Genomic DNA, 15581 nt, shown 5'->3' on the forward strand with positions numbered 1-15581 from the left:
GTTGTCCATTGCCGATATACATAGGAACGAGTCACTCCTGATAGCTGCATCATACTTCTGGTCAGACACACTCAACGCCTTTGTCTTTGGCCATGGCCCTGCTTCCCCCACTCTTGCCGATGTGGCTATGCTCACCGGATTAGATATTTCTTCTGCCGATAGCACCCACTTATTTGATACCAAACCCAGTGCTAAGGTAGAAACCCGCTCCATCGGCGGCTGGTCAGGGTATATTCAAAAATACCGCAAAACAGGCTCTGTTGACATAAAGGAGCAGACCTGCTTTCTGAACATGTGGCTAGACAAATTCGTGTTCTGTGGTCGATCGGCAGGACCAACTTCCGTTCATCTAGCAGCAGCAGAAAACCTAGCCAATGGTGGCCGATTTCCTCTCGGCCGATACCTACTTGGAGCGGCCTATCACCTCCTTCACCAAGTAACTAAGAAGCTCTTGCTTGGCCAGTCTATTGGCAACTTGGGAGGCCCCTGGTGGTTTATCAACATGTGGCTCAATCTGCATCTGCACAAGCGCCTTGAATTTAACCTGTTCACACAGCATTTCCCAAGGGACATATCTGAAAATTATGTGTTGGGTGAAGAGGAATCGGCAACACGTGCCCCCTTAAACTTCGGCGAAGCTGTCATAGTTCTGCCTGGTTCAGGGGGTAATCCAGATCAGGTCAGCCGATTCTTCCAAACTCTGTATGAGGGCTTGGCCAGAGATGAGCGAGCATGGTTGGCCTATGATGACCCAGACAGTATGCTTCCCCTGGTTTTCAACCCATTTGATGAAGCTCTTGACCAGGATAATGAAGTGATGATGGCAATGGTGACTCCCAGAGCCATACCAGTGAATTTCTTTGGCAGTGGGAAAACCTCCCCCCAGACTTATGAATTTTACAACCCATCGGCACTAGCCCGTCAGTTAGCTTTCGGCCAGCTGCCGATCGCACTCTGCTACGCCGATGTGATAAAGCCCAGGGAAACCATCAATAGTCTTCTTGAATGGATCCGAGTAGCCCAACTGCCATCAAGTGCCGATACAGACGTGGATTTGTCGGAGTGGGTTCCAGCCGCCTTCATAACTCAAGCATACAAGCAATGGTGGGCAGAATGGAAGGAGCATCTGTTCTGCAAATCGGTCCTCACGTACCGCGACATGATTGACCCTGAGTACGAAGTTCCCAATGATACCGTAAGTGCTTTCAAACCGATGTTTTAATTCTTTCAATTCTGTTTCTATCAGCAATTTACTTCTATACTTTTCTGCAGGTTGATGATACTCCTCCATCGGTCAGCAAAAGTGGCAAGCCGATTGACCTATTTGCATCAGGCCCAATCTCTTCAATCGGCCACAATGCCCCTACCCTGGCTACCATCGTGCATCGAGGTATACGCCTGAGAAAGGTTACCACCAGGAGGACCCAGACTCCACCATCGGTAGCTGCTTCCACTCTAGCACAGGCTTTTAAGGTAGCTGTTGTACCTCTTCATTTATTCCGATCACCTTTACATCGGTTACATTTGTATTCATAAATTCCTTTTTGTTACTGCAGCAAACCAGTGCATCGGCAAAAGCCAAAAGCCAAGGTACCGATGCCCCCCAGTCCAGCCAGCCAAAGAGGAAGGGCGCCAAGGGAACCAGGGCTGGAACAAAGCGCCAAAAAGTGGCAACTCCTCCTCCTCCTCCGGCCTCTCCTATTTCGGTGGAATCTTCTCCTTCCCCTCCAGATGTAGAGATTCAGCAAGCATCATCTTCCCCTCATCCGCAAGAAACACCAGTAGTAGACGAACCCCAGCAGGAAGAACCCCAAGCAGAAGGCACATCAACTGACGTAGGTGAGCAAACAACTGGCCCGGCAGGTTCAATCACGTCATCGGCAGTTCCCCCAATTCAGACAAGCATCGTTCCTTCCCAGGGTAACATATTTTTATAATATTGCCACCGATGAACTTATTCTCATTCAGCCTTATAACTCTTTCTGTCTCCTTTCAGTCGATGTCGTTCCATCGGCAACCCTGGCCGATCATCCTACGGCTCCACCGGCATCCTACAGTCAAAGGCAAGAAATAGCCTTGAAGCAAGTAAGTCATCCAATCTTCATCAGTATCATTTGCCGATTTTCCAAGTATGAACTAACTTACTTTGTTTTCCTTTCCAGGAACAAGATTCTCCCGACAGCCTATTCTCCTTCGCCATCGACATTTCTGAAGAAGAAGGTGAAGAAGCAAGCTCTTCCCAGACAGTTGGCATCACATTGGCAGAGATCAGGGCTAAGCTGGAAGAACTGTCGGCCCTCCTCCATCAGGATATGGCACAACTGGTCGATGACTCCGACCCAGCCAAGGTTCTGTTCAGGACTCTCAGAGGCCAGATCCCTGCCGATGTCGAAGAAATCCTCTTCCAAGCCGCACATTTGGAGAGCCGTCAGCTGCAGTACCAGAGGGCTTCTCGGCGCCTCGCCGATAGAGCTACTCAGACTCAGATCTCTGAAGAAATGAGGAAAGAGAAGCTCCTAACCGATGAGAAGCACAAGAACATCGGCATCTTGAAATCTTCAGGAGACACACTGAAGCAGAAGATATCTGACCTATCGGCAAAAAGGGAATCCCTGTTGGCAGAACTCAAACAAGTGGAAGACGCCTTATCCCAAGCCCGACAGGAAGAGAGCCAACTGCCAGAGACCATCAAGCTCCTTGAACAAGAGCGAAATGTCCACGGTCGCAAGGCACTACAATTGAAGAAGAAGCTGAAGCCGATAGAAGGTTCTGCCGATGACGATATCAAAGAGATAGAAGCAGCCAACCAAATCCGGCTACGCGCCATATCGGCGATCCAGGCACTGCTGAACACCTGAAGCTCTCATTGGCGACATCTCTGTCTTTTTCCTGCTCTTTCAACTTTTACTCTAGCCGATAGGACTGTTATCGGCATCTTTTGAAACATTAATCCCAAACATTTAAATCCAGCCGATAGGAGTGTTATCGGCACTTAAACTTTTATGCATCGACCCATATGCTGGGGTAGTACTTCTTCAAATATTTGCCATTTAAGGCTCTGGGAAATTCAACTCCTTCGAGAGTTTCTAGAATATAGGCATTACCAGGAGCCGATCGACTTATCCGATAAGGACCTTCCCAATTAGGAGACCACTTTCCAAATTTCGAACTTTTAGTCCCGATCGGTAAAATTAATTTCCATACCAAGTCCCCATCGGCAAACTCCTTAGCTTTTACTTTCTTGTCATACCATCTAGCAACTCTCTTCTTGTTTTCTTCTATACTTATCAAAGCCTTTAACCGATGCCCTGCTAGATCATCTAACTCATCGGTCATCAAAGTGGCATAATCATCGGCAGCCAATTGATCTTGAAAAGATAATCGCCTAGATCCAGCCTTAATCTCCCAAGGTAACACTGCATCATGTCCATACACCAATTGATAGGGTGACACCTTGGTTGATCCATGGCAAGCCATCCGATAGGACCACAACGCTTCATTTAATAATGTATGCCACCGCTTAGGATTTTCTTCAATCTTTCGTTTGATAAGCTTGATAATTCCTTTGTTAGACGCCTCGGCCTGCCCATTGGCTTGAGCATAATAAGGAGAAGAATTCAACATTTTAATCCCCATACCAATTGCAAATTCATCAAACTCCCCCGATGTAAACATAGTGCCCTGATCGGTAGTAATTGTTTGAGGAATCCCAAATCGGTAAATGATATGCTCCTTCACAAAATCAATCATATTGGCCGATGTGACTTTCTTCAAAGGAATAGCTTCGACCCACTTAGTGAAATAATCAGTGGCAACTAGAATAAACTTATGCCCTTTGCTAGATGGTGGATAAATCTGGCCGATCAGATCAATAGCCCATCCTCGGAACGGCCAAGGCTTTATAATAGGATTCATAGCCGATGCAGGTGCCCTTTGAATATTACCAAACTTCTGACACCCTTGACACCCTTTGAAATACTTAAAGCAATCCTCAAGTATAGTCGGCCAATAATATCCATTCCTCCTAATCATCCACTTCATCTTAAAAGCCGACTGATGTGCTCCACACACCCCTTCATGAATTTCTCCCATCAAACTCCTAGCTTCATCATCACCTAAGCATCGGAGAAGAATTCCATCAATAGCTCGATAGTATAATTCATCTTCAAGGAGCACATACTTGGTCGCTTGAAATCGAACTCGTCTTTCAACTTTCTTAGATGGATCTTTCAAATAATCAATAATTTCTTTCCTCCAATCATCGGCATCGATTGCCGATACTGTATTAATCATGGGCTGATATCCTGAGGCATGCTGAGCTAACCGATTGGCCTCTTCATTATGCAATCGGGGAACATGCTCTAAACGGAAATCTTTGAATTCCTTTAACAGTTGCATGCTCTTCTCGTAATAAGTTATGAGAACTTCACTTCGGCATTCATAGCTCCCGGCTAATTGATTTATAACCAACATAGAATCCCCGAAGACTTCGACAGCGTCAGCACGAACTTCCCTTAACAACTCCAATCCTTTTATCAAAGCCTGATACTCAGCCTGATTATTTGTTGATGTAGCAACAATCGGCAAAGAAAATTCATACTTCCTCCCCTTAGGGGAAACTAATACTATGCCGATTCCTGCCCCTCGGTCACACGTAGATCCATCAAAGAAAAGCGTCCAGGGCACAATTTCGAAAGCCTCCACTGCACCGCAATGTTGAGTCACAAAATCGGCCATAATCTGCCCTTTAACTGCCTTAGCCGATTCATAACGCAGATCGAATTCCGACAGCGCCAAAATCCATTTACCGATCCTGCCACTCATAATCGGCATAGATAGCATGTACCGGACCACATCATCCTTGCAAACGACAGTGCATTCGGCCGATAACAAGTAGTGCCTTAACTTGATACACGAAAAATATAAGCATAGGCATAGTTTCTCAATGGCCGAATACCTGGTCTCAGCATCAATCAACCTCCTGCTTAAGTAATAAATTACACGCTCTTTCCCTTCAAATTCTTGAATCAAAGCTGAACCGATAACCATCCCATCGGTAGACAAATACAATCTGAAGGGCTTTCCTTGCTGAGGTGGAATTAGAACTGGAGGATTCACTAGATACTTCTTGATCTCATCTAGAGCCAACTGCTGTTCTTTCCCCCAAATAAATTCTTGATCGACTTTTAACTTAAGAAGAGGACTGAAAGCACGAATTTTACCAGACAAATTAGATATAAATCTCCTGATAAAATTTACCTTGCCGATCAGGGACTGGAGCTCAGTTTTGTTGGTAGGGGCTACTATTTTATTTATAGCATCAATAGATCTTTTACTAATTTCAATCCCCCTTTGATGCACCATGAAACCAAGAAACTGCCCTGCCGATACACCAAATGCACACTTATTGGGATTCATCTTCAATCCATGCTTCCTTGTGCACTCCAATACCTTTCGTAGATCGGCAAGATGCTTTGCGAAGTCCCCGGACTTGACCACCACATCATCAATATAGATTTATACCAGTTTGCCGATGAATTCATGAAATATAAAATTCATGGCCCTTTGATAAGTAGCACCAGCATTCTTAAGGCCAAAAGTCATGACTATCCATTCAAACAATCCAACATGACCAGGACATCTGAATGCAGTCTTTGGAATATCCTCTTCTGCCATGAATATCTGATTGTATCCTGCATTGCCATCCATAAAGCTAATGATCCGATGCCCAGCCGCAGCGTCAACTAGCAGATCGGCAACAGGCATTGGGTATCCATCCATCGGCGTAGCTTTATTGAGATTCCTGAAATCAATGCATACCCGAAGCTTCCCATTCTTTTTGTAGACCGGAACAACATTGGAAATCTATTCGGCATACCGACACTGCCGAATAAACTTAGCTTCAATAAGTTTGGTGATTTCGGCCTTAATATCAGGGAGGATGTTAGGATTACATCGGCGAGCTGGCTGTTGATGTGGCCGAAATCCAGACTTGATGGGCAACTGATGTTCAACAATTGATCGGTCCAAACCAGGCATCTCAGTATAATCCCAAGCGAAGCAATCTTTATATTCCTTTAACAAATCAGTTAATTGTTGCTTACACTCAGAATCTAACTTAGCACTAATAAAAGTGGGTCTAGGCTTATCACCACTACCTATATCTACTTCTACTAGATCATCGGCCGATGTGAATCCCTGGCCTAACTTTCCATCATCTGCAAACCTATCCATTAAAAACCTTCGTCAGAACCGACTGCTTGGATCGGTGGAATTTCGTAATCGGCAACCTTGAGAAAATCCTTCTCCCAAACTTCTCCTGACATGCACCTAGTCCTCTCATAGGTGTCCGCTTCTGCCGACGCAATGACAAAAGAAGAATCTCCCGGGACAATCTCAATTTTGTCACCTACCCACTGAACCAAACATTGGTGCATTGTAGACGGGATGCAACAATTAGCATGAATCCAATCTCTTCCCAATAGCAAGTTGTAAGCACCCTTTCCACTGATCACAAAGAAAGTTGTCGGTAAGGTTTTGCTGCCGATGGTCAACTCTACACATATTGCCCCCTTGACTGGAGACACGTTCCCTTCAAAGTCTTTAAGCATCATATCGGTCTTGGTTAAATCCTGATCTCCTCTTCCAAGCATCCGATATACTGCATATGGCATGATGTTGATAGCAGCCCCACCATCAACTAGAATCTTGGTCATCGGCTGCCCATCAACTCTTCCCTTGACAAACAGAGCCTTGAGATGTTGTCTTTCGTCATCGGCAGGTTTCTCGAAGATAGCGGTCATCAGATCTAGAGCCAACTGAGCTATTTGATCGGAAAACTCCACCTCATCATCACTGGATGGCGCAAGGAATTCCATCGGCAACATAAAGACCATGTTCACACCTGCCGATGGACCTTCCCCCTTAGGATCTGGTTGTTGTCGATCCTCAGGTTTTCCAGAGCTCTCGCCCTTGCTTAGCTCTTCTTGCCTTTCACGCTGCAATCTCCTCTTCTGTGTCTTGGTCAACCCTTCCGGACACCATGGAGGAAGCGGCTTGTGCCTTGCTGCTGGGCGTCGACTCTCCCTTGACTCCATCCGATGTGTATTAGCATCCCTGCAAAATATGAACTCATCGGGAACTCGTGCATTAGCCATCTCCTCGAGCTCTTCCTGGTTCCTGGGAAAATATTGGACACGATCACCAAGCCTATCGTGCACGCTGAGCCTGCCCCCCAGCCGATCATGAACTGATGCCCTTCCTCTGATCGACCCATTAAATCGTCGATTGTCATCATGATAACGCCGATCGGTCCTATCATACCGATCATAACCATTGCACTCAGGGCAGTCTCTGACAGTGGGAAGCTTAATATTCTCCTCCTAACAATGGATGAAGAACGGACAGTTCCAGTGATCTCTATGCCGATTCCACTCCTGTCGGCGTCTCTCTTCCTCCCGACGATAATCTTCTTGCTGGCGCCGATACCGATCTTCTCGTTGTTGCCAGTTATCTCGAGGCCTTCTATGAGTTATAACGATGCCAGACCGAGGAGGCCTACCTGAGCTGGTTCCTTCCTGAACCAAGCCCCTACCTCTTACATCGGCAGTAGTAACTTGATGCTGAGGATCTACCGATGCACTTTTCTCGGCTGCTTCCGATGTTAAGACCTTGGCTTTTCCCTTGGCATCCAACATGTTTGTCGGGAAAGGATGTTGGTCTATCTTCATCGGCTTCTGGGTCTTGGAACTGTCAAACTTGATTCTCCCAGACTCTATAGCCGATTGCAGCTGCTGTCTGAAAAATTTGCACTCATTGGTGTCATGAGAAGTTGCATTATGCCACTTGCAATATTTCATCCTCTTCAACTCCTCAGCTGATGGGATCACATGATTAGGAGACAGCTTGATCTGACCTTCCTGAAGTAGAAAATCAAATATCCTATCGGCCTTAGCGGTGTCAAAAGCGAACATCTCTGGTTCCTTCTGCCCAAAAGGACAAGACATCGGCTTCTTGTTCTTTACCCACTCTGCCAAGCCGATGACTAGTTCCTCATCAGAATCTGAGCTTGTTGCCTCATCAACAAATGATACCTTCTTGTTCCATGCTCTTTTGGGCTCGAAAGGCTTGATGTCTTGATCAGAAATCCTCTACACCAAGTGACTTAAGCTTTCAAACTCCTGAGAGACATACTTATCCCTGATGTGTGGCAATAAACCCTGGAAAGCTAAATCGGCTAGCTGCCGATCATCTAGAACCAGACTATAACATTTATTTTTGACTTCCCGTATTCTCTGCACAAAACCTTCAACCGATTCATCATTGCGCTGTCTCAATTTGACCAAATCGGTGATCTTCTTCTCATGAACCCTGGAAAAGAAGTATTTGTGGAATTGTTTCTCCAGATCGGCCTAAGTAATCACTGAGTTGGGAGGTAGCGATATGAACCAGGTAAAGGCCGATCCAGACAATGATGACGAAAATAAACGAACCCTTAATTCGTCTCTGTTACCAGCTTCTCCACATTGAATGATGAATCTATTGACATGCTCCATGGTTGACGTGTCATCCTGTCCAGAAAACTTAGTGAAGTCCGGTACTTTGTACCGATGCGGAAGCGGGATCAAATCATATGCAGGAGGATACGGTGTCCGATAAGAGTAAGTGTTGACTTTGGGTTTTATCCCAAATTGATCCCTCATTACTTCAGCGATCTTATCGGCCCAATACGCATCAGCGTCCTGCCGATGAGGCGGCTGCGGGTCCGGCACCTGGTGGTGAGCCTCCACGTGTCTGTTTGGGGCACGATCCGCACGGAACATTGGGTTGATCATCTGGCCTCCAATCTGCGGACCACCAAACTGCTGTCCACCGATTTGCTGCCCCCCGAGTTGTTGTCCGAGATTCATTGGCTGGTTGGGGATCCCCTGATTCTGAAATCCGTGATAGATCTGTCCTTGCTGGAACCCTGTAGCCTGGTAACTCTGTTGGGGCGTTTGTGGAAAACTTGCTGCCCAAGCCATCCATTATTAGCATTCATCGGCATAGGCGCTGCCGATGATTGGTAATTGGGCATCATCATTGAATTGACATACCCCGACTGGGCCATAGACCTCTGTTGCATCAACATTGAATCTGCCGATGCATTAGGCATCTGGAACATTGAATCTTGAGGATTCCCAGTGTGAGGCCTCGCAGTAGTAGTTGTAGTATACCAAGGACTCTGGTTCAACGGCGCATTGGGAGGCGCCGATGCCATAGGAGCCTTGCCCCTCATGTCAGTTATTTGCGATGTACCCGGCGTCAACTCTGGAGGCATACCATAACCCCACCAGTTGGGAGGAGGAGTCAACCCTGACATTGCCGATGCCAACATATCTATAGTCAGTTTATTCTGGCCACTTGAAGTCTGCGGGTTAGTTGTCATCGGCACAGATTGCGCATTAGTAGCTCCCAACGTACTTGGAGGAACGGCAGATTGTGCACTCGCAGCGGTCATAGTAGCCGATGGAGCCGTGACCTCCGGTGACCCTGGCTGATGATGAGTGGGGCCCACATAATCTGGTGGGATTTGTCCTTCCTTGAAAGTTCTTGCCACGGCATTGAAAACCGTATTAGACAGTACGCCAGCTTGGTTGATCAAAGCACGGTTGACAGCACTGTCAACCATATCTTGAAGCTTGCCAGGATTGGCTTCGAAAGTAACCTGCCGTGGTGTCGGCAGTGCATCTTTCTGGATCACCTCGCCGCTCCTGTTTATGCTGAAGGACTTCAGGCATTGCAGCTTGTATTCCTCCATGGCTTGGGCAATAGCTTGCTTCTGCTCATCCTTGAGATTGGCTTCCATCACGGGGATGACGTTCTCCTGATCAAAGTCAGAGATCGACAAGTTGATCTTGATCTTGGATCTGTCCCACTGGGCGTGCCAAAAGATGTGTTGGTGCAAAAGCTAGTCTGCAAACACAAAGGGCTAATACCCGACTCAAACGTTAAGGCGTGCCAGCCGATTTGACCTTACTATCGGCAAAGGTGGTAACTCGAATACTTTAGTCCTGACAACAGCGATGCGCCCGGATGTCACGGCTAAGAGGTACTCACGCGGAACTTGAGAACACGCCAAGCTTAAGTCGACGAATTCCAAAGAACTCGTAGTGAAAAGGAAAAGTATGGCGAAGTCGTCGAAAAAGTAGATGCTAGAATATGAGTAAAACATGTGTTTGATTGATTGATAGATGTCTCATTACAAGGTCCTAGGGTCTACATTTATACCCTGCTCAAAGAGCTACAACCAGACACGATTAGAATTCGAATTCCAAATTACACGGAATCCGTATACAAAACGATTTAAATAACTAAGGAAATAATAAAGCTATCCCCCGTGACAAGCTGAAACTCTTCCACAAACCGATTGACAGCTTCCGGACTCTCCCTTCATATCATCGGCAGATTCCCTTGTCATAGTCATCGGCAGACTCCTTGTCATAGCCATCGGCACAGACACATCACCACCTATAAACTTAGTCACATTCAACCCCTCCTTCATCGGCAACCATCCTCATCGGCAATTCATCCTGTAGACAAAACACCGCCGTCTCATCCTACCGGCCTGGACATGTGCCCAAAAACGGTGTCAACAGAGCCAATCCTAAGCACATTTCTTTAAAATCCAAGGCGGGTTTTGGTCAAACTTGGTCAAATGACAAACTAAATTACTTAAAATAAAAAAATTTTGAATACCAAGTTGTTAGATATCATCAATATCTAAACTTTTTATATACACAATTTTTCCATTTGACAAAGTTTAAGTTAACAATACCCACCAAATCTTGAATCTCACACAAACTATATGAAACTATATGTGTCAATTGTGGATTTTCAACTACACCTTCCCAAAACTTTCTCAAATGCAAAAATGGTCTATATATTAAATGTAGATTTTGATGAGTGGAACAATATTGGTATTCATGACTTTTCCATTCGAGACCATCTAGGGTTCCGAAACCGCTGCGTGGCTTTGAATTCTCTCAAATTTCAAAATTCAGTGGTTCAAACTTTTCCAAATGAAAAATTGACCATTAGACTAAATGTAGAACTTGATGAGTGTAACAAACTTTGTATTCATGAATTTTCAATTTGGGACCATCTAGGGTTCGGTCAAAGGGTGTTTTTGTAAAAACCAATGCTTTGACTTTGGTCAAACTTGGTCAAATGACCCATTTGATGACTTCAAATGAAAAAATTTTGAATACAAAGTTGTTAGAGATCATGAAGATCTACATTTGATATATTGTCCATTTTTCCATTTGGATAATTTTGAGCCAATCCTAAGCACATTACTTTAAAATCCAAGACGGGTTTTGGTCAAAGTTGGTCAAATGACAAACTAAATTACTTAAAATGAAAAAAGTTTGAATACCAAGTTGTTAGATATCATCAAGATCTAAACTTTTTATATACACAATTTTTCCATTTGAGAAAGTTTAAGTTAACAATACCCACCAAATCTTGAATCTCACAAAAACTATATGAAACTATATGTGTCAATTGTAGATTTTCAACTACACCTTCCCAAAACTTTCTCAAATGGAAAAATGGTCTATATATTAAATGTATATTTTGATGAGTGGAACAATATTGGTATTCATGACTTTTCCATTCGAGACCATCTAGGGTTCCGAAACCGCTACGTGGCTATGAATTCTCTCAAAATTCAAAATTCAGTGGTTCAAACTTTTCCAAATGAAAAGTTGACCATTAGACTAAATGTAGAACTTGATGAGTGTAACAAACTTTGTATTCATGAATTTTCCATTTGGGACCATCTAGGGTTCGGTCAAAGGGTGTTTTTGTAAAAACCAATGCTTTGACTTTGGTCAAACTTGATCAAATGACCCATTTGATGACTTCAAATGAAAAAATTTTGAATACAAAGTTGTTAGAGATCATGAAGATCTACATTTGATATATTGTTCATTTTTCCATTTGGATAATTTTGAGCCAATCCTAAGCACATTTCTTTAAAATCCAAGACGGATTTTTGTCAAAGTTGGTCAAATGACAAACTAAATTACTTAAAATGAAAAAAGTTTGAATACCAAGTTGTTAGATATCATCAAGATCTAAACTTTTTATATATATAATTTTTCCATTTGAGAAAGTTTAAGTTAACAATACCTACCAAATCTATTTGAATCTCACAAAAACTATATGAAACTATATGTGTCAATTGTGGATTTTCAACTACACCTTCCCAAAACTTTGTCAAATGCAAAAATAGTCTATATATTAAATGTAGATTTTGATGAGTGGAACAATATTGGTATTCATGACTTTTCCATTCGAGACCATCTAGGGTTCCGAAACCGCTGCGTGGCTATGAATTATCTCAAAATTCAAAATTCAGTGGTTCAAACTTTTCAAAATGAAAAGTTGACCATTAGACTAAATGTAGAACTTGATGAGTGTAACAAACTTTGTATTCATGACTTTTTCATTTGAGACCATATAGGGTTCGCTCAAATGGTGTGTTCATCAAGATATACATTTTTATATGATAAAATAGATTTTTTATTTGATGAAAACTATACCCTACTAACAAAAATAAAAAGTTTAACGTCAATATGATGTGAAAATAGATTTCCAGTTGATTGGATATAGTTTTTGTAAATTTATTGGAATAATATATTTTTGCATTAACAAAATTCTAAACATTCCTTACAAAATTATTGCAAATTAAAAAAATACAGTAAGATATTTAAGGTTAAAAATTTTCATGTGTACATAAAAAAAAATTACAATACATGTCGCTCTTTAAAAAATATTATGTAAAATATTTAATTTACTATACAATTTATAATATAAAGTGTATATATAAACACTTTAAAATCCTAAACTAAAAAACAGGGCCTTTAGCACCGGCCCATAGTGGAAACTGGTGCTAAAGGGTCCTTAGAACCCCGCCCGAGCCCGCCTAGGACCCTTTAGCACCGGTCCGTGGCTGGAACCTGTGCTAAAGGTCCGCCCCTATATAAACGCACAAACGCCCTGGATTTGAAGGAGTCTTCGTCTTCGTCGAGCAGAACAGTTTCCTGCGCTGCCGGCCGTTCGTCTACCGCGCGCGACCTCGTCTCCAATGCCGCCGCCGCCGCCGTCTCCAGCGCCGCCGCCTCCGCGGCCAACTCCGGCCATCTCTACACCGAGAACACATCGATCTCACGTATATACCTCCACAATCGCCATGCATGCATATCTCTAAAAAAATAAATATATATATGTATATTAATTAAATGTTTATATATATACACTAAACCACATTGAATTATATATATATGTATATATATTATATATACACTAAAAAATATTGCATGCTAATATATTATTCTAGTATTCTTTTTTAGTATATTATTCTAGTATTACTTTTTAGTATATTATTCTAGTATGCATATAGTCTGTAATATATATTTTAATTTCTAGTGTTTTGTATATATTGTTGTAGTATATTATTTGGCTTACAAGACTTTTTAGTATATTATTCTAGTATATTATGAATTGTAGTGTTTTGTATATATTATTGTTTTTTAATATTATTCTAGTATTATTTTTTAGTATATTATTCTAGTATATTACTTGTCTTAAGACTTTTTAGTATATTATTCTAGTATATTATGAATTGTAGTGTTTTGTATATATTATTGTTTTTTACTATTATTCTAGTATTATTTTTTTAGTATATTATTCTAGTATATTACTTGGCTTAAGACTTTTTAGTATATTATTCTACTATATTATGAATTGTAGTGTTTTGTATATATTATTGTTTGTACTATTATTCTAGTATTATTTTTTAGTATTATTTTTTTAGTATATTATTCTAGTGTATTACTTGACATAAAAGACTTTTTAGTATATTATTCTAGTATATTATGAATTGTAGTGTTTTGTATATATTATTGTTTTTTACTATTATTCTAGTATTATTTTTTTAGTATATTATTCTAGTATATTACTTGGCTTAAGACTTTTTAGTATATTATTCTACTATATTATGAATTGTAGTGTTTTGTATATATTATTGTCTGTACTATTATTCTAGTATTATTTTTTAGTATTAATTTTTCATATTATTTTTTTAGTATTATTTTTTAGTTTGGAGCACTCTAGCACTTATATTATTCTAGTGTATTTCTTATCTTATATATATATATATGTATGGTTGCAGACATAGAAATGGCCGGCCGTCCTCACGATGATCCTGAATATATGGAAGATGCCATTCAAAATATGATCGACGACGGTAGTCAGTACTTTATTGATTACAACGAGATCATGCAAGACTATCCGACTGAGCAACAAGAGGGCAATGCCCTGAGCAACATGAGGGCAATGCGCCTGAGCAACAACTTGTCGTGCAACAAGAAGGAAATACCGGCGAGGTATGTAAATGTAAACATATATAATACATCTCTTACATTAGGTTTTAGACTTACTTGGTTATTAATTTAGTATTTTTGTTTCTATATCTACGTGTAGCCTTCAGGATCGACCTCTACAGGGAGAAGCATACCTCCACGAGGGCCAAAGAAGCTGGATGGCCGCTATGTAATCTCCGAGTTTGAGATAGCTGTTGACACTTGCTAACACCACTTGACTACTAGGTTGTCATCCCCAGCATGGCACTAGAGTGTACTATGGTATTTATACGCACACAGATAAATCCGCAAGCACACGGATACCGTTGTAGCTTTTATCCGGTTAAAGGTTTTATCGTATCCACACAGAAATAGGAGAACTGATCTACGCTCTAACTTAACCTAGATAGATAGGTAGGTGTAAATAGGAAAGATGGTAGAATTGAATAAGAACAATATTAAAGGTAAGATAACAATGGGTGATAATATGAGAATAGAGAGTAGAGCAATTCTAGTATATGGGCGATGGTAGCAGAATAGAGAGGATAACTATGGTTTCTCTACTTCAAAGGGGTATGTCTATGTCTGGGACGAACCACGTGATAAGAATACACCACAAAGGATGCTTATCCATAGGCCGATAAACCCTATCCGTCCTGCTAACGAGAGGTGGACTATAGAGGACCAACGTAACTGTCACCTACGCGGCCTACCACACGATCCAGCTAGACAGAGGATATCCACAAGTAATCTAGGTCTAAGCACCACGCTTACACCTATACCACAACTCTAACCTATAGGGTCCTATAGATTAGAAGTACTCAAAAGAGTTGTAAACCAGAACATACATGGATAGTAATTGCATAATAAAATAGAAGTAGATTACTAGAGTCATCCCATGAGCAAGCTTGATTAGAGCTTGATCATGGCGAAGTACAACCAGAGGAAGAACCGACAGGCTGGCCTCTCCTCCAATCCTCCCTCGCTCTCCATCTCGCTACTATCTAGATCTACTCTAGTTTAGAGAAGAGAGGAGAGCCCTCATCTCGAAACCCTAGCTTTTGCTCTATCTATGAATAATGAATAGGGATGAAGGGGTGTCTCCTCCAGGGGCTAGGGGGCCTGCTTATATAGTCCTTCCAAATGAATGTGGGTCGTCGGATCAAACCGACC

This window comes from Sorghum bicolor, chromosome 6, assembly GCF_000003195.3.
Source record: "Sorghum bicolor cultivar BTx623 chromosome 6, Sorghum_bicolor_NCBIv3, whole genome shotgun sequence".
Classification (NCBI taxonomy): domain Eukaryota; kingdom Viridiplantae; phylum Streptophyta; class Magnoliopsida; order Poales; family Poaceae; genus Sorghum; species Sorghum bicolor.